Genomic DNA, 18170 nt, shown 5'->3' with positions numbered 1-18170 from the left:
TGTCACCTCATAGCAAGAAGGTCCTGGGTTCGATTCCCAGGTGGGGCGGTCCGGGTCCTTTCTGTGTGGAGTTTGCATGTTCTCCCAGTGTCTGTGTGGGTTTCCTCCGGGAGCTCCGGTTTCCTCCCACAGTCCAAAAACATGCAGTCAGGTTCATTGTAGACACTGAATTGCCTTGTAGGTGAATGTGTGTGTGTGTGTGCCCTGTGATGGACTGAGTCCCGTCCAGGGTGTTACTGTGTGCCTTGCGCCCATTGAAGAGCTGGGATAGGCTCCAGCACTCCCTGCGACCCTGATTGGATAAGCGGTTAGGAAAATGATTAAATTTTGTTATAACCATCTTAGTAAAAACTACAAACATTCTGGCTTTTATTTTTCTTCAATGAAAACATCCTAAAGCCTTCTCTTAACCTTAACACTGAAACAGGGATTAGCTTTCTACACTTCTGTCATTTAGTTTTTTCATTAAATGTTGGCGCTTTATCTTTTCTGCAGGATTTGGTACTATTTTAGGCCGTTTTTTAAACAGCCTGGATAAAATTCCTCCAGATGACATTCTGTGTAGTGAATGAACTTGTAGAGCAAGTACCGCCAGTATGATTACCAAAACTGATCAGAAGTAATTAAAAGTCATTTTGTGAGCTGATTCCTGCTTCTTGCAGCCTTTTACCCCATTTGGTCATTGAAGTCTTCATGCCAAAGTTGGGTTTGTGATGATGCGCTGGGTGAAGGTAACTCTTCTTCAGGACTAAGTCCTGAGTCCTCAGATGTTTCGCTCATGTCATCTTCGGGTTTTGGCTTCGCGTCATCGATCTTTTTCGAGATTATTTTATGCCACTTTGGGAGGACGTGGCAGACGATGACTCCATAGTTGGAGACCATCATGGCAGAGACCTGGATGAGGGTACGCTGATCCGTTTGGGTGATGAAGAGTGGAATTGAACAAAGCCAGACGAACAAATGAAAGAGCATGCTGAAGACTATCGGCTCAGTATTGTCCACTCTTCCTTTGAAGGCTAAGAAGAAGCACGACATGGCTAGAGCCGCAATGTAGACATGCATCGCTCCGACCAGAGAGCCCTGAGTGCACTGACGGATTTTGATAACTGACTCAGATAACTCCTTCTCTTCAACCTTTGGAGAACCGAATATGAACCAGAAGAAAAAAACAAGAACTTGAGCACCAGTCAGTAGAGCGATGATGATATAACGCTTGTTAAACTTACTGAAGAAGCGCTGCCTCTCAGGGCTGATAGACATGATGGCTAAGAACGACACAAAAGCTTTCGTGAGAATGCACGACACACAGAGGGTGAAGGCCAGACCATACATGGCCTGCTGGGCCCTGCAGTGGTGGTCGCTGGGCCAGCCTAAAAAGAGAATCAGACCTCCGAAACTCACCATCAGGCCAAACATCATAATACAAGACAAGACTACGTTGTCCTCGATTATGGAATTGTTCCTGTGTAGAACGAAATAGATCAGCGATGATACCAGTAGCAGGATTCCTATCACTGTTCCAATCAACACCACAATGGAGTACGCTGAGGACCACTCCAAATACTGAATCTCCCACTACAGAACCTGATAGAGAATAAGTTCCCTCTGGACACTTTTGACACTTTACTTCATCTGTGAAGAGAAAAAAGGTGGAAAAGCTACATTAGGAGAACGGCAGTGAAGGTACAGACCAGACGAGTGTTCTTAATAAAATGACCAAAGACAAACAATTGATGTAAAAGTGCAAAATGACAGGAATGTACATGTCAAAGACCGAATGACTGATAAAAAACAGGTTCTGTACAGAGCAGAGGACGTATTTTGACATTTCCAACAGGGATGCTTATAAAGGAACAAAGACTCTGGTTTAAATTTATTACAAATTCAAATCCAGTAAAGTTGAGAAAGTGAAAAATGTTGATTGATGATTTGTTAACCTCCTTTTCATTTTTTTTCTTTCAGCTGATCGCTTATATAGAGGTCTCTACAGCAAATCTGGATGCCCTCCTGAAGCAACCCTTCTATTTGTATTTGGGTTTGTGAGAGTGCACAGACAGGTACTGGTTTTTTCAGCATCGTTTTTTAATCTTACCTTTTATCCACAGAGATCGTTCATGGTTTTCTGAATGACTGAACAAATGTGACAGACTGTAAAGTACAGAGGAAACGCTGTCTGCGTCGAGCTCGCAGCATTCTTAAGGACTCCTCCCATCCTGCACACAGACTGTTTGCCCTCTTGCCCTAGACAAGACCAAGACCAGCAGATTGAGGAACAGCTTTTTCCCCAGAGCTGTCTCCATACTGAACTCTGCCCCTCGTTAACCCGCCACATCTCTCCTCCTGGTAAAGGTTGCGCTACAAACCTTTTCTCATTTGTTCATAATTTCCACCTATATCGTATACATCTGTCTATTATGTTCATTGCACCTTAATCTGTATCACCTTAATTTCAATCTGTATATTATGTCTATAGCACTCCCATCTATACATCATGTTTACAGTACATTCAATAATATATTCACCTGTATATATTGTTCATACCACTGCCCGTATTTTGTAAATAATGTATATCGTAGATACTGTACATCCTGCACTTGCTGCTTATTGCACTTCTGGTTAGATGCTAAACTGCATTTCGTTGCCTTGTACTTGTACATGTGTAATGTTAATAAAGTTGAATCTAATCTAATCAAATCTAAAATCCTTGCCTGATGAAGCTTCCCAAAAAATGACAACCCTCGACCCATCCTTACTTATGACTGAGGCTTTTGTTAATGCTCCATCACCTGTTTTTTACAGGGATCATTTGTCCACATTTTTGATACCCTTTTCCGGGCTTGGGATCAGCACTGAAGGTGCACTGATGTGCGTCCTCACAACATCCAGGTTCATGAGCCACCATGCACCATGTATTTGTAAACCATGCCCTGGATTTAAACCCCCTGAGCTGAGGCAGTACTGCTACCAGCAGCGTGGTTACCATCACACCACACCAGCTCACAGGATAAAGCAGTGCATGGTGAAAAATATATTAAAAATAAATAAATCACTGCTTTCTGTTTTGTTTGTTTTTGGTTTATTTATATTTTTCACGTCATGGAGCACATAACTGCACTAAAAAAAATACTCCAGCCGGCAGATCTGCGTAAGAACCGGATCCTTCTGTTTTAGAGGAAATGATTCTACATCCATCCATACTCACCTGACACGTAGTAAAATCCAGCATCACACTTTTTACATTCATAGCAGCAGGTCGAAAGTTCTAATATCCTAAATTCTACAGGCTCGCAGGTCTTTAAACACTTTGAGATGGGCACCTAAGATTTAAAAAAAGGTTTAGTTAAAATACTCAAAGAGGTCTGAACCTACAATTAAAGTCAAAAGTTTACATACTCAGGAGTGATTTGTATATCATGTTACATTCTGACTTTCATCATTTTTGCTTTTTAATTTTCCTTTTCTTTCTATGACTGCCATTCATAAAAATAGGAACGAACGAACTTTAATTTTAACTGTCATAACTTTGTATAGATCTGTATCCTGGCATATTTAACACACAGTTCATGTCGTACAGGTCTGAAGCACTGAACTCAGTCTCACCGTGTTGTTGGACCGTTGGATTTTGCTCTCATTGACCTCCACTTTCCCATTTCTGATGAGGAATCTTCCTACCACGTCAAGCACCCTGTCGTCACCACTCTTCTTCCACATGACGAGGTTGTATCCGTTTTCGAATTCCCCCTTGTCGTTAAAGGAAAGTGTCTGGTTGTCCATGCTAAATTTTATCTGGCGTAGAATGCTTAACAGCTAAACATTATAAAGAGTCATTTGTTACTTGAGTACTTGAGTTTTATTTTAATAATGAGTTTGTTAAACAGCTTCGATGTTGTTAACTGTTTCCCTTTTTGCATCTCGATTTAGAAACGATTCAACGACTACATTTCTCTCATCATAATCTTCAGCACTTTACTGCTGAACCACCTCAGCACCTAATAAGAAAACGTTAAGCGTAAACCACACTTTTCAGTGGACTTGGCTTTGGTGGTGGAGGTGTTACCCTGGAAGTGTTATAAGAACTAGAGAGAGTGAACAGCATTAGGCTCTGTTTTAATACAGTTTGCTTGGTGGTGCAGTTAGCTGCCCCAAAAAGGGGCTGAATTTAAGTTTTTACCGACATAAATAAACAACATTTACCTTCCAAGGAAGAAAGTCTGCGTCTCCAGAACAGGAAGTGTCGCTGCAGTTGAGGAGTTCCCTGATGGCGTTAACGATGGCATACACCGGAACTCTCTGACTGTAAGCAAGGACGGATTAAGGATAGTCTGGGCCCCTTATGAATGATTTGTATTGTATCAATTCATCTGCCAGGCTCATGTTCAGATCTGAAGGATATGCTGCAGCGAGTGAGTTAACCTTTAAAGTGAGCTCACTGTTGGACATATTGTCAGGCATGAAAAGAACATCAAATAGCTCAGTTAAGTGTGTGTATGCATTCAAACTGCTTGAAATTGCTTGTCTTAAATTTAAATAATTGCAAAATTGCTAAATTAATTTGTGTCTCTGCGCTTAAGAGAAATTGAACATAATAATTTTGAAACAATATAAATTCAGAAACATTAAGTAAGGGCCTGAATCGCATATTTGCAACAAAACGTCTGTTATGAAATATGGTAGCTTGCCTGGCAATTTGTAGGTCCCTAGAAAGTCAAGGAGCCATGATAAATGACTTCTATGGAAGTCATGGGCCCCATAGTAGGGGCCCTCGTGATCAAGGGCCCTCTAATGGTATGCCCTGCTCTTCTCTAGGGCCCTCTGGTAGGGGCTCTCATAACCAGGGCCCTCTAAAAATATGCCCCCCTCTTTCCTAGGACCCCTAATAGCCAGAAGTCGAAGTCAGAGCAGTGCCACAACGCCTCATCCATTTTCATAAGGGGCCCAAAAGCATGGCTAGGGCCCCCAAAAGCATGGCTAGGGGCCCCAAAAGCATGGTTAGGGCCCCCAAGAGGCCCTGGGGTCAAAGTCCCTAATAGTCAGAGGATCCTTAAAATGGAGGGCCCTCGGAAATAAAAATATATTGTATCATAAATGTTGATAGGCATCGCAAAATGTTTTGGGCCAGGGCCCCACGCCCTGGTGATGTACGGGAGTGTCCTACCCCAGAGAGCTGCCTTAAGGTCTTAAAAAGCTCGTTCTCGAACTCACGGCCCTGGTCGTGATGCAATTTTAAAGGGAATCCAAAGCGGAGAATAAAATCATTGAATAGCTTTTCTGCTGCGGTCTTCGCTGACTTGTTTTTGGTGGCATACGCGTGAGCAAATCTTGTGAAATGATCTATCACGACAAGTATATATTCAAACCCGCCTTTACTTTGCTCCAAGTGGAGGTAGTCGACTGAGACAAGCTCAAGGGGCAGGCTGGTGGAAATCCTACCCATTGGGGCTCTAACATGAGTCACTGGTTTCTTCTGTTTGATGCATGGACATCTTCTTGTCACGTGAGTCTCAATGTCCTTTTTCATGTAAGGCCAGAAGAATCTTTCACGAGCTAAGGAAAGGACTCTTTCCACACCCACATGGCCCATGTCATCATGGAGGTACCTTAATGCCATGCTTCTGTACTTGGTGGGTAGAACAAGTTGGCAGTGCTGACTGGTTTTACGATAGAGCAGCCCTTTATCAAGGACCAGTTTTCCCCACTCATACAGAAGCTTTCGACTGGAACCATTTACTCTCTGTTTGGCTTCATTTGTAAGTATTTGGTGTGTCTCTTTCAATTTTAGTACTTCCCCAATAGCAGGATCTTCTCTTTGTGCTTTTTCCATTTCATCATGGCTAACAGCCAACAAGGGACTCTGAACACTCTGCTCTGTTGACGTATCCAAAGTGGCCATCCAGGCTATGTCTTTACTTTTGGCCACTTGACTGCCTTCCCATGTTGCATGTATGGCTTCAGGAGACAGCTCTTCTACACAATCTGCCACATACTTGTCGATGTCTAATGGCCAGCGAGACAATGTATCCGCATCAACATTGACGGCACCTGGCCGGTATTTGATGTCAAATCTGAACTCGGAAAGTTCTCCCACCCATCTGTGACCAACTGCATTTAGCTTAGCTGTTCGCATAATGTAGGTCAAGGGATTGTTATCAGTGTATATGGTAAAGTGAGGGGCATAGTAAAGATAGTCCCTGAATTTATCACACACCGCCCACTTCAGTGCAAGGAATTCTAATTTTCCTGAGTGAAAGTGATAGTTCTTTTCTGCAGGTGTAAGTGTTCTGGACCCATAGGCGATGACCCTCAATTTTCCATTTTGGCACTGATAAAGTACAGCTCCAAGTCCCTGCTCAGAAGCATCAGTATTAAGTACAAAGGGCAACTCAAAATTTGGGTAAGCGAGGACAGGGGGGTTAGTCAGAATGTCAATTAACTTCTCTAGGGCATTTTGGTGCTCCTCTGCCCACTTGACCGGGTCTTTAGAGGGTAACTGAGTTCCTTTCCCTCTGGTCTTACTCATTTTATTTACCCCTGCAGCTGGTGGCTTTGCTTGCAAAAGCTCATAGATGGGTTTGGCAACTCTGGAGAAGTCTTGTATGTAGCTTCTATAATAGCTCAAGAACCCCAGTAATTTCCGTACCTCTCCAACAGTTGCTGGGGCCTTATCCCTAAGTGAAAGTACCGCCTCCAGATCCTTTGGATCGATTCTTACACCATCTGCTGAAACTAGGTGCCCCACGTAGCGGACCTCGCTCTTGAAGAACTCACATTTGGTAGGCCTGAGTTTGACTCCCTGTTCCCGGAGGGCTTTTAGGACTTTCCTTACACCTTCCACATGATCCTCAAATGATTTGGAATAACACAGCACATCATCAAGGTATGGGATACAATGTTCATCACGCAGTGAGTTCAACATTTCCTCCATGCTTCTTTGAAAGGCTGCAGGAGCATTTGATAAACCGAATGGGATACGCACCCATTCATACAATCCCCAAGGGGTAATGAAAGCTGTGAGATGTTGTGATCCATCAGCTATGAAGCCTTGATAATAGGCCTTCCCTTGGTCCAGGATTGAGAACCAACTATAGCCTCCAAGAGTGTCAAGGAGATCCTGGATCCTGGGTAGGGGATGCCTATCTGAAATGGTCTTCTGGTTTAGCAACCGGTAGTCAATACACAGCCTTAGTGTACCATCTTTCTTGCGTACACATACTACTGGAGCAGAATAAGGAGATTTAGATCTCACAATCCATCCCTTAACCAGTAAGTCTTGAATGTACTCCTTGACTTCTTTGTAGAGTGGCTTTGGGATAGCAGAATAGGACTTCTGAACTGGGATATCATCTTTAAGTGAGATTGACATCTGGAGACTAGGAATACAACCAATGTCATTCTCATCACGAGCGAACACTGTGGATTCTTCATAAAGCATCCTTCTAACAACTTCCTGCTGACTTTCTTCTAAGTGGCTTAAGTTGACAGGAGGGTGCCATAATTCTGCCCGATGGGTTTCCTCAACTCTCACCTCAGGTGTAACGCCAAACTGATTTACAGTGTGGTGGGCAGCCTGGTCAGTTTCAATTACTTTGGAAATGGCATGGATGGTACCAATTACTGTCTTCCGTGGAAGCATGATATTGTGCTTGGTATAATTATTAATGGGCACTTCGACATATGGACTACTAGTACGACTGACTTCCACGAGCCCTTCAGCCACAATCAGTTGCTCTAATGGTGTGCTATTGTTGTCTGTCTTAAACAGCACTACTGGTTCATGTGGACTAAAGTCAACAGGGATATTGCACTTTATGCGTGTAACTTCGCCTGGAAGGACAACAATGTCCTGGGGCCCCACCTTTGCCGGAGCTTGTTCTAAGTCAGTAGTCCTTGACTGGATGAAATTTACAATGACACTAGCCTCCTCCTCTCTAATCTCCATTGCCCCGCTCAAAAGGTTGGCCAGCGTAAGCGGTATACGTGGTCCACTTTCTTGCCCTTCAATAAGTTCTTCAATAACATTGAACCCTAGTACTGGTCTTTCAAGGCTCATGTGGCTCACTAAGAAAGGCACTTGAATGGACAAATCTGGATCATCATTCCCTGGCAGGTTCACCCTTGCTTCTACCCAACCATCAAAGGGGAGAATTTCTCCGTTTACTGCATGGACATTAAGAGCTTTGGTCCCCATCAGCTCACTTAGAGATCGGATAGGCAAATCAGGTAAGTACTTGGCTCTCCATGAGTGATCAAGAATGCTACTTGAGCTCCAGTGTCGAGGAGGACTGTTACAGAATATCCATTTATGTAACACTTGAGCAGACATTTACTACCAATTAGCTGAGCCATTTTTTCATTATTTGGTGGTCCCTCACAAGTAGCTGGCATCAGTGTCGGCGTAGTATTACGTGTTTCGACATCAGAGTGGGACTGCTTCCTTAAGCCGGTCACAGGTTGTCCCTCTGCCGTGACCGAACCTCGTTTCCCGAAGGCTTTGGTTTCCTCATGCATCCTATGACTTTATGCTCTTCTTCACCACACAGGAAGCAATGAGTGCAGTTCGTTAGGCCCTTTCGCACACACTCTGGGCATCTGTAAGGTCGACTCCTTTTTAGCATGTGGGGCTGATTAACACTACATGAATATGCATGTTCATTCACTTTAGATTGTCTCAGCGAATCAACAACAGTGGTAAGTGCTTCAATATGTGCTGTTAATTGCTGTAGTGTTTTGACTTGGCTCTTGGGTTCTAATGTCTTTTCTTGGTTTTCACAGTCAGGAGATAGCTGTGCACTATAGGCAGTAGGTGGCCTTTGACGAGGTTGGTGTCCCAACCTGCGTTGTCGTTCACTTTCATCACTTGTGAGTTTAATTACTTGTCTCAAGAGCACTTCATCAGTGACTGTATCATCGGAAAGAAGGGACCTTAATTCTCTCCTTATGTCACTGCATTTAGTGTTGAAACCTTGGAAGACTGTGTGAAGAAATACGTTCTGGACAGTATGGGCATCATACCTAATATCCGAGCCAGCCTGCCTGGATGCGAACATCACCTTTTGTTTCAGTCCTATCATACTGTAGAGAAACTGTTGGGGGGTTTCACCATCTAATTGCTTTGCACACATTAACTCTTGGAATAGTTCAGTGCTGTTCCTCTCGCCAAGATGGGACTGCAAGAAGCTTTTCAACTCTTCAAGAGACATGTCTTCCTTGTTGATCAGCATATCTTTGAAATGACCAGGTTTGATAATTCGCAATACACCTCGGATAATTTCACTGCTGCCGAAGTTTTCTTTCACACCCTCTTCTATTTGTTTCCACAAGTTGTTGTAGCTAATGTCAGCAGAATGGTCTCCAATCTGACCACCTTGAATCTTGAATTCTCTCCGTTGTAATAAGGGGAGATCTTTTAGTGGTATCATACTGTCAGCCCTAATCAGAGGTGAGTGTGCCCTTTCAGTGTTACCAGAGGATGTACTGTGATGCCTATTTGAGGGGAGTCTATCCACTGTGTGTGTCATGTGTCCTAATCCCTCTTCACTGAATGTTGGTTGATTATTATTAGCTTTGTTTGTGCTGGGACCAGTGCCTGCAATTTTAAGTGGGATGGCTGGAGGTGTGGCAGCTACCTCAATGTCTGTGTCCCCACCTAAAACGGGTGTACTTAGGTTACGCTTCTGAATAAACTCCTCAATCACATCCTGCAAAAACAGTAACTGTGCCATACCCCTATCCTCAAGTGCTAGCAAGGTAGTACAATTCAGATATTCAAACACATATTCAAAGCACGTTTCCTCATCATCTTGGCTCAAAATAGACTGATCTAGTTCAGGTACCGGAGTGATGCTTTTGGCAATCTGGAAGACTTCATCGGTGGTTAACTTGTGCAGGCTTTTCTTGATGGCCCAGACCAGTCCCTTCCTTTCTGTGTCAGACATGATGCACGCTTTTGGATGCTTGGCTCACTGTGGCACACGCTCCTGGCTAGGATTCCCCTTTCGTTTGGTCACCTTCGCCTCTCTAGCTGCCCACTTGGAGCTCCAGCTCCTTGCACGGACCTCGCGCCTCACTGTCACTCAGGAATCACTGGATCTGCTCAACCAGACTGGACAAGCGATCCCGGACGAGCCCCCATGAATCTGTTACACATCTAGGATACAAGATGTTGTAGCAGATATATCCTGTGAAAACAGGAGAAATAAAGACACAGGAGAACAGCAGTTGTGCTTCGTTTAGTGTCTCTTCTGGAATGAGCCAGAGAGAGCAACTTCCCGGTTAGCTAGAACATGTTCTCCTGTACAAGAGTGCCCTCTAGCGGCCATAGCTGGAATGAACTTACAAGGGTTTTTTTCTTTTAGATTTGAAGAATGAGTGACCCTAATAATTACAAGCATAAAAAAAAGAATTATTGTGACCATGTATGAATTTCTTTATATAGGGGTCACAAATGCGTTGAGCAACGGGAAGCCAATGAAGTTTTTGTAGAACAGGTGTAATATGATCACGGGAGCGAGTATGAGTAAGGAGGCGAGCAGCTGAATTCTGGATATACTGAAGTTTTTTTAGGATTTTGTTAGATGTACCATAAAGGATGCTATTGCAATAATCAATTCTGGATGTAATAAAAGCATGAATCAAGGTTTCGGCGGCAGAAAAGGAGAGTGATGGACGTAGACGTGCTATGTTTTTTAGATGAAAGAAAGCAATTTTGGTGATGTGATTTACATGGAGGTCAAAAGAGAGGTTGCTATCAAAAATTACACCAAGATTTCGGATGTTAGAAGACGGAGACAAAGTGTCATTATCAATGGTAATTTGAAATTTTTTTGTGGTTTTTGCCAGGGATGTAGGACCTACGATGATCATATCAGATTTTTCACAGTTTAATTTGAGGAAATTAGCTTTCATCCACAATTTCATTTCAGTGATGCAATTTGTCAGAGTGGAGTGAAGCTCAGTATTAATGGATTTGGAGGAGATGTAAAGCTGAATATCATCAGCATAGCAGTGGAAATGTAAACCATGCCGACGTATGATGTCACCAAGAGGGAGCATATAAAGAATAAACAAAAGGGGACCTAACACTGAGCCTTGGGGAACGCCTTGGGACAGTGGAGCAATGGCAGAACTACAATTGTTGATATTAACAAACTGTTGTCTGTTTACGAGATATGACCTTAACCACAAAAGGGCAGTACCAGTGATGTTGACAGAGGATTCAAGGCGGGACAGAAGAATGGAGTGATTAATGGTGTCAAAAGCTGCAGTAAGATCAAGGAGGACGAGAATATTAATTTGTCCAGAGTCTGAGGAAAGAAGAAGGTCATTTGTGACTTTGAGGAGGGCTGACTCAGTGCTGTGCTGGGGGCGGAAACCAGACTGAAATGATTCAAATAGATTATTGGAATTTAGGTGATCTTTGAGCTGTGAGGCAACAACACGTTCCAGTATTTTCGACAGAAATGGAAGATTGGAAATGGGCCGAAAGTTACTCATAATGTTAGAGTCAAGTCCAGGTTTTTTAAGTATGGGAGTAACAGCAGCCAATTTGAGTGATTGAGGGACTGAGCCAGAACTAAGAGAGGAATTGATTATCTCTGTGATAAGTGAGGAGATATCTGGAAAACAACCCTTAACAAGTTTTGATGGAGCAGGATCCAAAACACAAGTGGAGCTTCGCATCCCTGTCAAGATCTCAGATAGGTCCAAATGAGACACAGGTGAGAACTGAGACAGAGGCTGGGTAATAAATTGAGGTGAGACAGGCGGAGAAACAGAGATGACAGGGGAAACTGTCAGAAAATTGTGGATATTCTCAACTTTTGTTTGAAAAAATTAGAGGTAAGAGTTACACTTGTCAACTGTAAAGGAATTGGTAGTATTGTCAACTGGTTTGAGAAGTTTATTTATTGTGGAAAAGAGAGTCTTAGGATTTGTTGATCCAGCATGTATGAGTTCGGAATAGTAAGTGGATCGGGCTGCCGTAAGAGCGTCTTTGTAATGTTGAAGATAATCAGAATAAATCTGATAATGTACTGTTAGACCGGTTTTCTTATAAAGTCTTTCAAGCTGGCGTTTATGGGATTTCATTTGGTGAAGCTCAATTATGTACCATGGTGCAGAATGACTAAATGAAACAAATTTGGTTCTCAAAGGAGCCAGCTCATCAAGACATGAGGCGAGTATGTCATTATAGTAATCGACAAGGTCAGATGAATTACTAGACAGTACAGGACAGACAGACATCTTTTTAACAAGAGAATCTGAGAAAGCAGAGGGAGAGATATATTGAAGATTCCTGAAGGATATTTTATGTTTAGCTCTAGTGATGGGTTTAGTGACCTCAATGTCCATGATGATTGTCAAATGATCAGAGACAGTAAGGTCATGGCTGGACGGCTGATGAACTAGGACACCAGTAGAGCATACAAGGTCAAGAGTATGACCTTCTTTATGAGTTAGAAAATGTATATGTTGTGTGAAATTAAAACACTGTAACTTCCAAAAATTCCCTGGCAAATTTACAGTTGTTGTCATCAATATGGATGTTAAAATCACCCATAAGCAGTACAGAGGATGAGAGGGCACTAAGCTGGGTTAAAAAATCTGAAAAGTCAGAGAGAAAGGAAGCGTTTGGCTTTGGCGGACGATAAACCACAGCAGTGACCAGAGGAGTAGGCCCTGAAAACTTGAAAGCCAGGTGTTCAAAAGAAAGAGCAGCAGGAAAAGACAAAGTGGTTATTTTAATATCATCCCTATAGACTGCAGCAACACCACCACCTCGCCCTTCCATACGAGGTTCATCAATATACGAGTATCCCATTGGCGTGGTCTGATTTAACGTAAAATAATCCAAGGGTTTATGCCAAGTTTCAGTGAGATAGAAAAAGTCTAGTTCACTGTCAGATATAAATTCACTGAGTACAGTACTTTTTGTGTTTAGTGAATGAACATTAAGCAATGCCATTTTCAAGTAATATTGTTGTGTAGTTGGCTGTGAGGAACGAGGAAGAGAACGGAGATTTGCAAGGCTACTCCGTGTTTCCCATCCCACTCCGTGGACAGCATTGTCATGGAGACTACACCGCTACTAGTGTGCAAGGCAGCAGTGCTCTGAAGATGTGTTTGCGGAGCAGCAGTGCGCACGGCTGACCAGAAGGATGGAATAGCGTTACCGTTTCGAAAATAAACAAGCTTTCTCCGGGAGCCCCTGTGAATATAACGAGGCCGGCGAAGGAGTCCAAGCTGTTTGATGACTGAAATACACGATGGAGTAGTGCAATTGTTGAACTTCCTCAGCTGGTCAACGGAATAGTTCAACATTGTGCCGATCCCAGGAAAACTCATCCACCGTTCACCACCGGCCGCAGACGCGATGTGCAGTAGAAAGAACAAAAAGTATCAAAAGAACAAATAAAAATATCAAAAGTAACATAAAAGAAATAGAGCCACAAGGTGTGTAAAAAGATGAAAACGAAAAACGATAAAAATTCAGTAAAATACGATAAAATACGGTAACGGTAGCGGCAGCCAAATGCGCCAGCGTCCACCATCAATATAAAATACATCAAGAAAACTGAAATAATTGAATCTAATTCTGCACACGGGGTGGAGCTGTCTGCAATATATGCATTACACATGTAAAGTTAGATTTTAGTTCATAACTTTCTGTTTGACAAACTTGTTAGACATCCCATTCCAAAACTATGGACTTTAATATGGTGTTTGTCCCTGGGTTTGCCTTATCACACCTTGTGTTAGAGTGGGACCTCACACCTCTACATCCATCAGCCTCAGCTCAGGCTCTCCACAGGGCTGTGTGCCGAGTCCCCTGCTCTACACCCTGTATACTTACGACTGCACCACTGCTCACACCAGCAATACCATCATTAAATTTGCCGGCGACACCACCATTGTAGGGCTTATCTCTGGAGACAATGAGACTGCCAACCAGGACGAAGTGGAGCGGTTGTCGTTGTGGTGTAAGGACAACAATCTGCTTCTGAACATGGCAAAGGCAAAAGAGCTGGTTATTGATTTTAGGAAGGTGAGAAGTGTCATTCAACCCATAACCATAAATGGGGTCTGTGTGGAAAGGGTCACATACTTTCGCTTCCTGGGCATTAATATCGAGGAGGACCTAACCTGGGGTGTGAACATCACAGAACTGATGAAGAAGGCACAGCAGAGACTCTACTTTCTGAGGACACTCAGGAGAAATAACATCGATCAGAGACTGCTGGTGTCCTTCTACCGTTCTACCATAGAGAGCATCCTCACTCACGTGGTTCTCCAGTAGCGCTGCAGCACACAAAAAAGAACTACAGAGGATTGTGAGCTAACAAAATTGTAATGGACAAATCTCACCCCGGCCACCATCTGTTTCAGTTGTTACCGTCAGGCAGACGGTATAGGACTTTTAAGACAAGGACAAACCGGCTCAGAAATAGCTTCTACCCCACCGCGGTACGAACCTTGAATATTTCTTTGTAGGGTTGTTTTTGGAACACACGGGACTGTGCAATTTTCGGACAGTGTTTACAGGGGTAAATTTCCGGGCAATTTCACTATGTTTACAAGGGTAATGTGCAATTTTTAGAATTTTTTACAAATGGTTATGTGCAATTTTTCACCAGCCTGCTACCAAACAGAAATCTATTATTCTATTGTCTATTGTCTATTGTCATTGTAAAGTCTGTAAATTTTTACATTTTTGATATTTTGTAAATTCTAGTTTTTCTCTTTGGTTATTGTTTGTAAACACTTGAGAGTGTGGCACCTTAATTTCGTTATACCTGGTATAATGAGATATTCTGATTCTGATTCTGAATCAACAGTGAATCTTTAGTGAATCTACAGTGAATCTATAATAAATCAATAATGAATTAACAGTGAATCTATAATGAATCTTTAATGAATCAACAGTGAATCTTTAGTGAATCTACAGTGGATCTATAATGAATCTATAAGGATTCAACAGTGAATCTATAATGAATCAACAGTGAGTCTGTAATGCATCAACAGTGAGTCTATAGTGAATCAACAGTGAATCTATAATGAATCAACAGTGAATCTATAGAGAATCAATAATGAATCAACAATAAATCTGTAATGATTCTATAGTGAATTAACAGTGAATCAATAGTGAATCTATAATGAATCTATAATGCATCAACAGTGAATCTTTAGTGAATCAATAACGAATCAATAATGAATCTTTAGTGAATCTATAATGAATCTATAATGAAACAATAATGAATCAACAGTGAATCTATAATGAATCTATAATGAATCTATAACGAATCAACAGTGAATCTATAGAGAATCTATAATGAATCAACAGTGAATCTATAATGAATCTATAATGAATCTATAACGAATCAACAGTGAATCTATAGAGAATCTATAATGAATCAACAGTGAATCTATAATGAATCTATAATGAATCAACAGTGAATCTATAGAGAATCTATAATGAATCAACAGTGAATCTATAATAAATCTGTAATGAATCAACAGTGAATCTATAGAGAATCAATAATGAATAAACAATAAATCTGTAATGAATATATAGTGAATCAACAGTGAATCAATAGTAAATCTATAATGAATCAATAACGAATCAATAATGAATCAACAGTGAGTCTGTAATGAATCAACAGTGAGTCTATAGTGAATCTATAGAGAATCTACAGAGAATCTAGAATGAATCTAGAATGAATCTATAAATAATCTAAAGTGAGTTAATAGAGAATCTGTAGCGGAGGAAACGGAGCTAATTTCTCTGTCTCAGACTGCGATGGAACCGCCGCGACGCCGGAGCGCTACGTCGTCGCGCGTCGGGTCATGACGTGAACTGAATTATGGGCCGAGGGGCGAGTACACGAGGACATTTTGTCATCCGGTACAAACCAGTTCAAGCATCGTGGTCAGAAGTATGTGGACAGGGCGCCCAGGTGAGATTCTGAACTCAGCTCTGCTACTGGTCAGCTGGGCGCCATCTAGTGGGCACAATTGGCATTGCCTACAGCAGACACCAATTGGCCACTGGAAGGAGCATGAAGCAGGCAAATATACCCTCCTCGAACGCATTCGGGATCCCCAGCAGTGGAAGACTATGCTAAATCAGGAGAAAAATGGACAAAAAGCAGAAATAAATAAAAAAATTAAAATTTGTGGACGCCTGAGCATCAGCTTGTTAGCATTAAGGGGTTAAAGGGTCCCGGGTTTATACCTGCTGTCCATCCAGTGATTCCAGGTAGTTCCGGACCCGTCATGACCCTGACCAGGATGGAACAGTTACTGAAAATAAAATAAACGATGAGTGATTGAACAGACAGGGGTGCAAATAACAAAATGTCCTCGTGTACGAAGCCTGAGTCTGTTTTTTTAACTCCAGTCCAACCCCAGCTCGGCCTGAACACCAGGACGCATCATCACGCTGGATCAGACGTCCTGATGTTCAGGTCTGTAAAGCATGAAGCTGTGCAGATCCTTCAGGACTGGAGTTAAAAATAATAATAATAATATAATTCATGCACTCAAAAAAGAAAAAAACAACAAATTATATTTATTTTATGTTTTTTTTAAAATCTATTTAGATCAATCTCATTTAGTCAGTATAAGAGTATATACGTCCACACGATTTTTTCCACTTATATCACATATTTATGTGTATATTTTAATCTACAGTGTATCACAACAGTGAGTACACCCCTCACATTTCTGCAAATATTTTATTATATCTTTTCATGGGACAACACTATAGAAACAAAACTTGGATATAACTTAGAGTAGTCAGTGTACAACTTGTATAGCAGTGTAGATTTACTGTCTTCTGAAAATAACTCAACACACAGCTATTAATGTCTAAATGGCTGGCAACATAAGTGAGTACACCCCACAGTGAACATGTCCAAATTGTGCCCAAAGTGTCAATATTTTGTGTGACCACCATTATTATCCAGCACTGCCTTAACCCTCCTGGGCATGGAATTCACCAGAGCTGCACTGGTTGCTACTGGAATCCTATTCCACTCCTCCATGATGACATCACGGAGCTGGTGGATGTTAGACACCTTGAACTCCTCCACCTTCTGTAAAGGAAAGGATCGGAGGCTTTACTTTGCTCAGGTTAACTTTTATTAATGAGCTTCAGCCATGCAACAGCATACACACACACCGTCTCGGTAACCCTCTCCTTGTGTTTATCTCCCCTCCCAGCCCACCTTGAACTCCTCCACCTTCTGTAAAGGAAAGGATCGGAGGCTTTACTTTGCTCAGGTTAACTTTTATTAATGAGCTTCAGCCATGCAACAGCATACACACACACCGTCTCGGTAACCCTCTCCTTGTGTTTATCTCCCCTCCCAGCCCACCTTGAACTCCTCCACCTTCTGTAAAGGAAAGGATCGGAGGCTTTACTTTGCTCAGGTTAACTTTTATTAATGAGCTTCAGCCATGCAACAGCATACACACACACCGTCTCGGTAACCCTCTCCTTGTGTTTATCTCCCCTCCCAGCCCTCGGCTCTCTACTGCCGTAAATAACATCGTACAAGCGCAAACACATTTTTTACTACCGTATATGACATCTTCCCCCTTTTATTTATTTATTTATTTTTTTAATGTTTAGTAACAACATATTTAAGTATCTCACGTACTTTAACATAGTACTGCATTATCACCAACACAATTACGTCACAAATCAACATTACTGACAACAATACAACTTATTCCCATTTCTAACTTTACAGTTAACTTTTCACCATTTTCATATACAGATATTTTTTTTCTATATATATTCACTGCCACCCCCTCAAAAAAAAATAAGATCCATGTTAGTTTTACAGGTCAAGCCTGTTTACTGGCCTACACACTCTACCAGACCTAGTCACAGTCGGAGTAGACAAAGCGTTTGCGGGTTTGTCCAGACTCTGACTAGTAGGAACAGTCACAGACATAGTGACTACATCAGAAAGAATACCTGTCTCTTTGTTTTGGTCAGCTGTTACTTGGGCAGGTTTAGAAACTGGCCCTAACTGAAGATGACGGCGATTCCGCCGCAGCTCCGCTCCCTGCTGCGTCCTGACAACAAAAGATCTTGGGGTTGTGCTCTCACTCGAGACCACTGCTGGTAAAGACCACGACCTTTCATGATCCAACCTACAGAACAC

General features: G+C 42.1%; 1 pseudogene; it reads right to left on the bottom strand.

Annotated features, from left to right (window-relative positions):
• Window positions 1-563: 563 nt before the first annotated feature.
• LOC134320401 (G-protein coupled receptor family C group 6 member A-like) lies at window positions 564-8505 on the bottom strand (annotated as a pseudogene).
• Window positions 8506-18170: the final 9665 nt, after the last annotated feature.

Source organism: Trichomycterus rosablanca, chromosome 9 (genome assembly GCF_030014385.1).
Source record: "Trichomycterus rosablanca isolate fTriRos1 chromosome 9, fTriRos1.hap1, whole genome shotgun sequence".
Taxonomy (NCBI): Eukaryota; Metazoa; Chordata; class Actinopteri; order Siluriformes; family Trichomycteridae; genus Trichomycterus; species Trichomycterus rosablanca.
The sequence above is the reverse complement of the archived record's forward strand: the minus strand, read 5'-3'. Positions and strand labels throughout refer to the sequence as shown.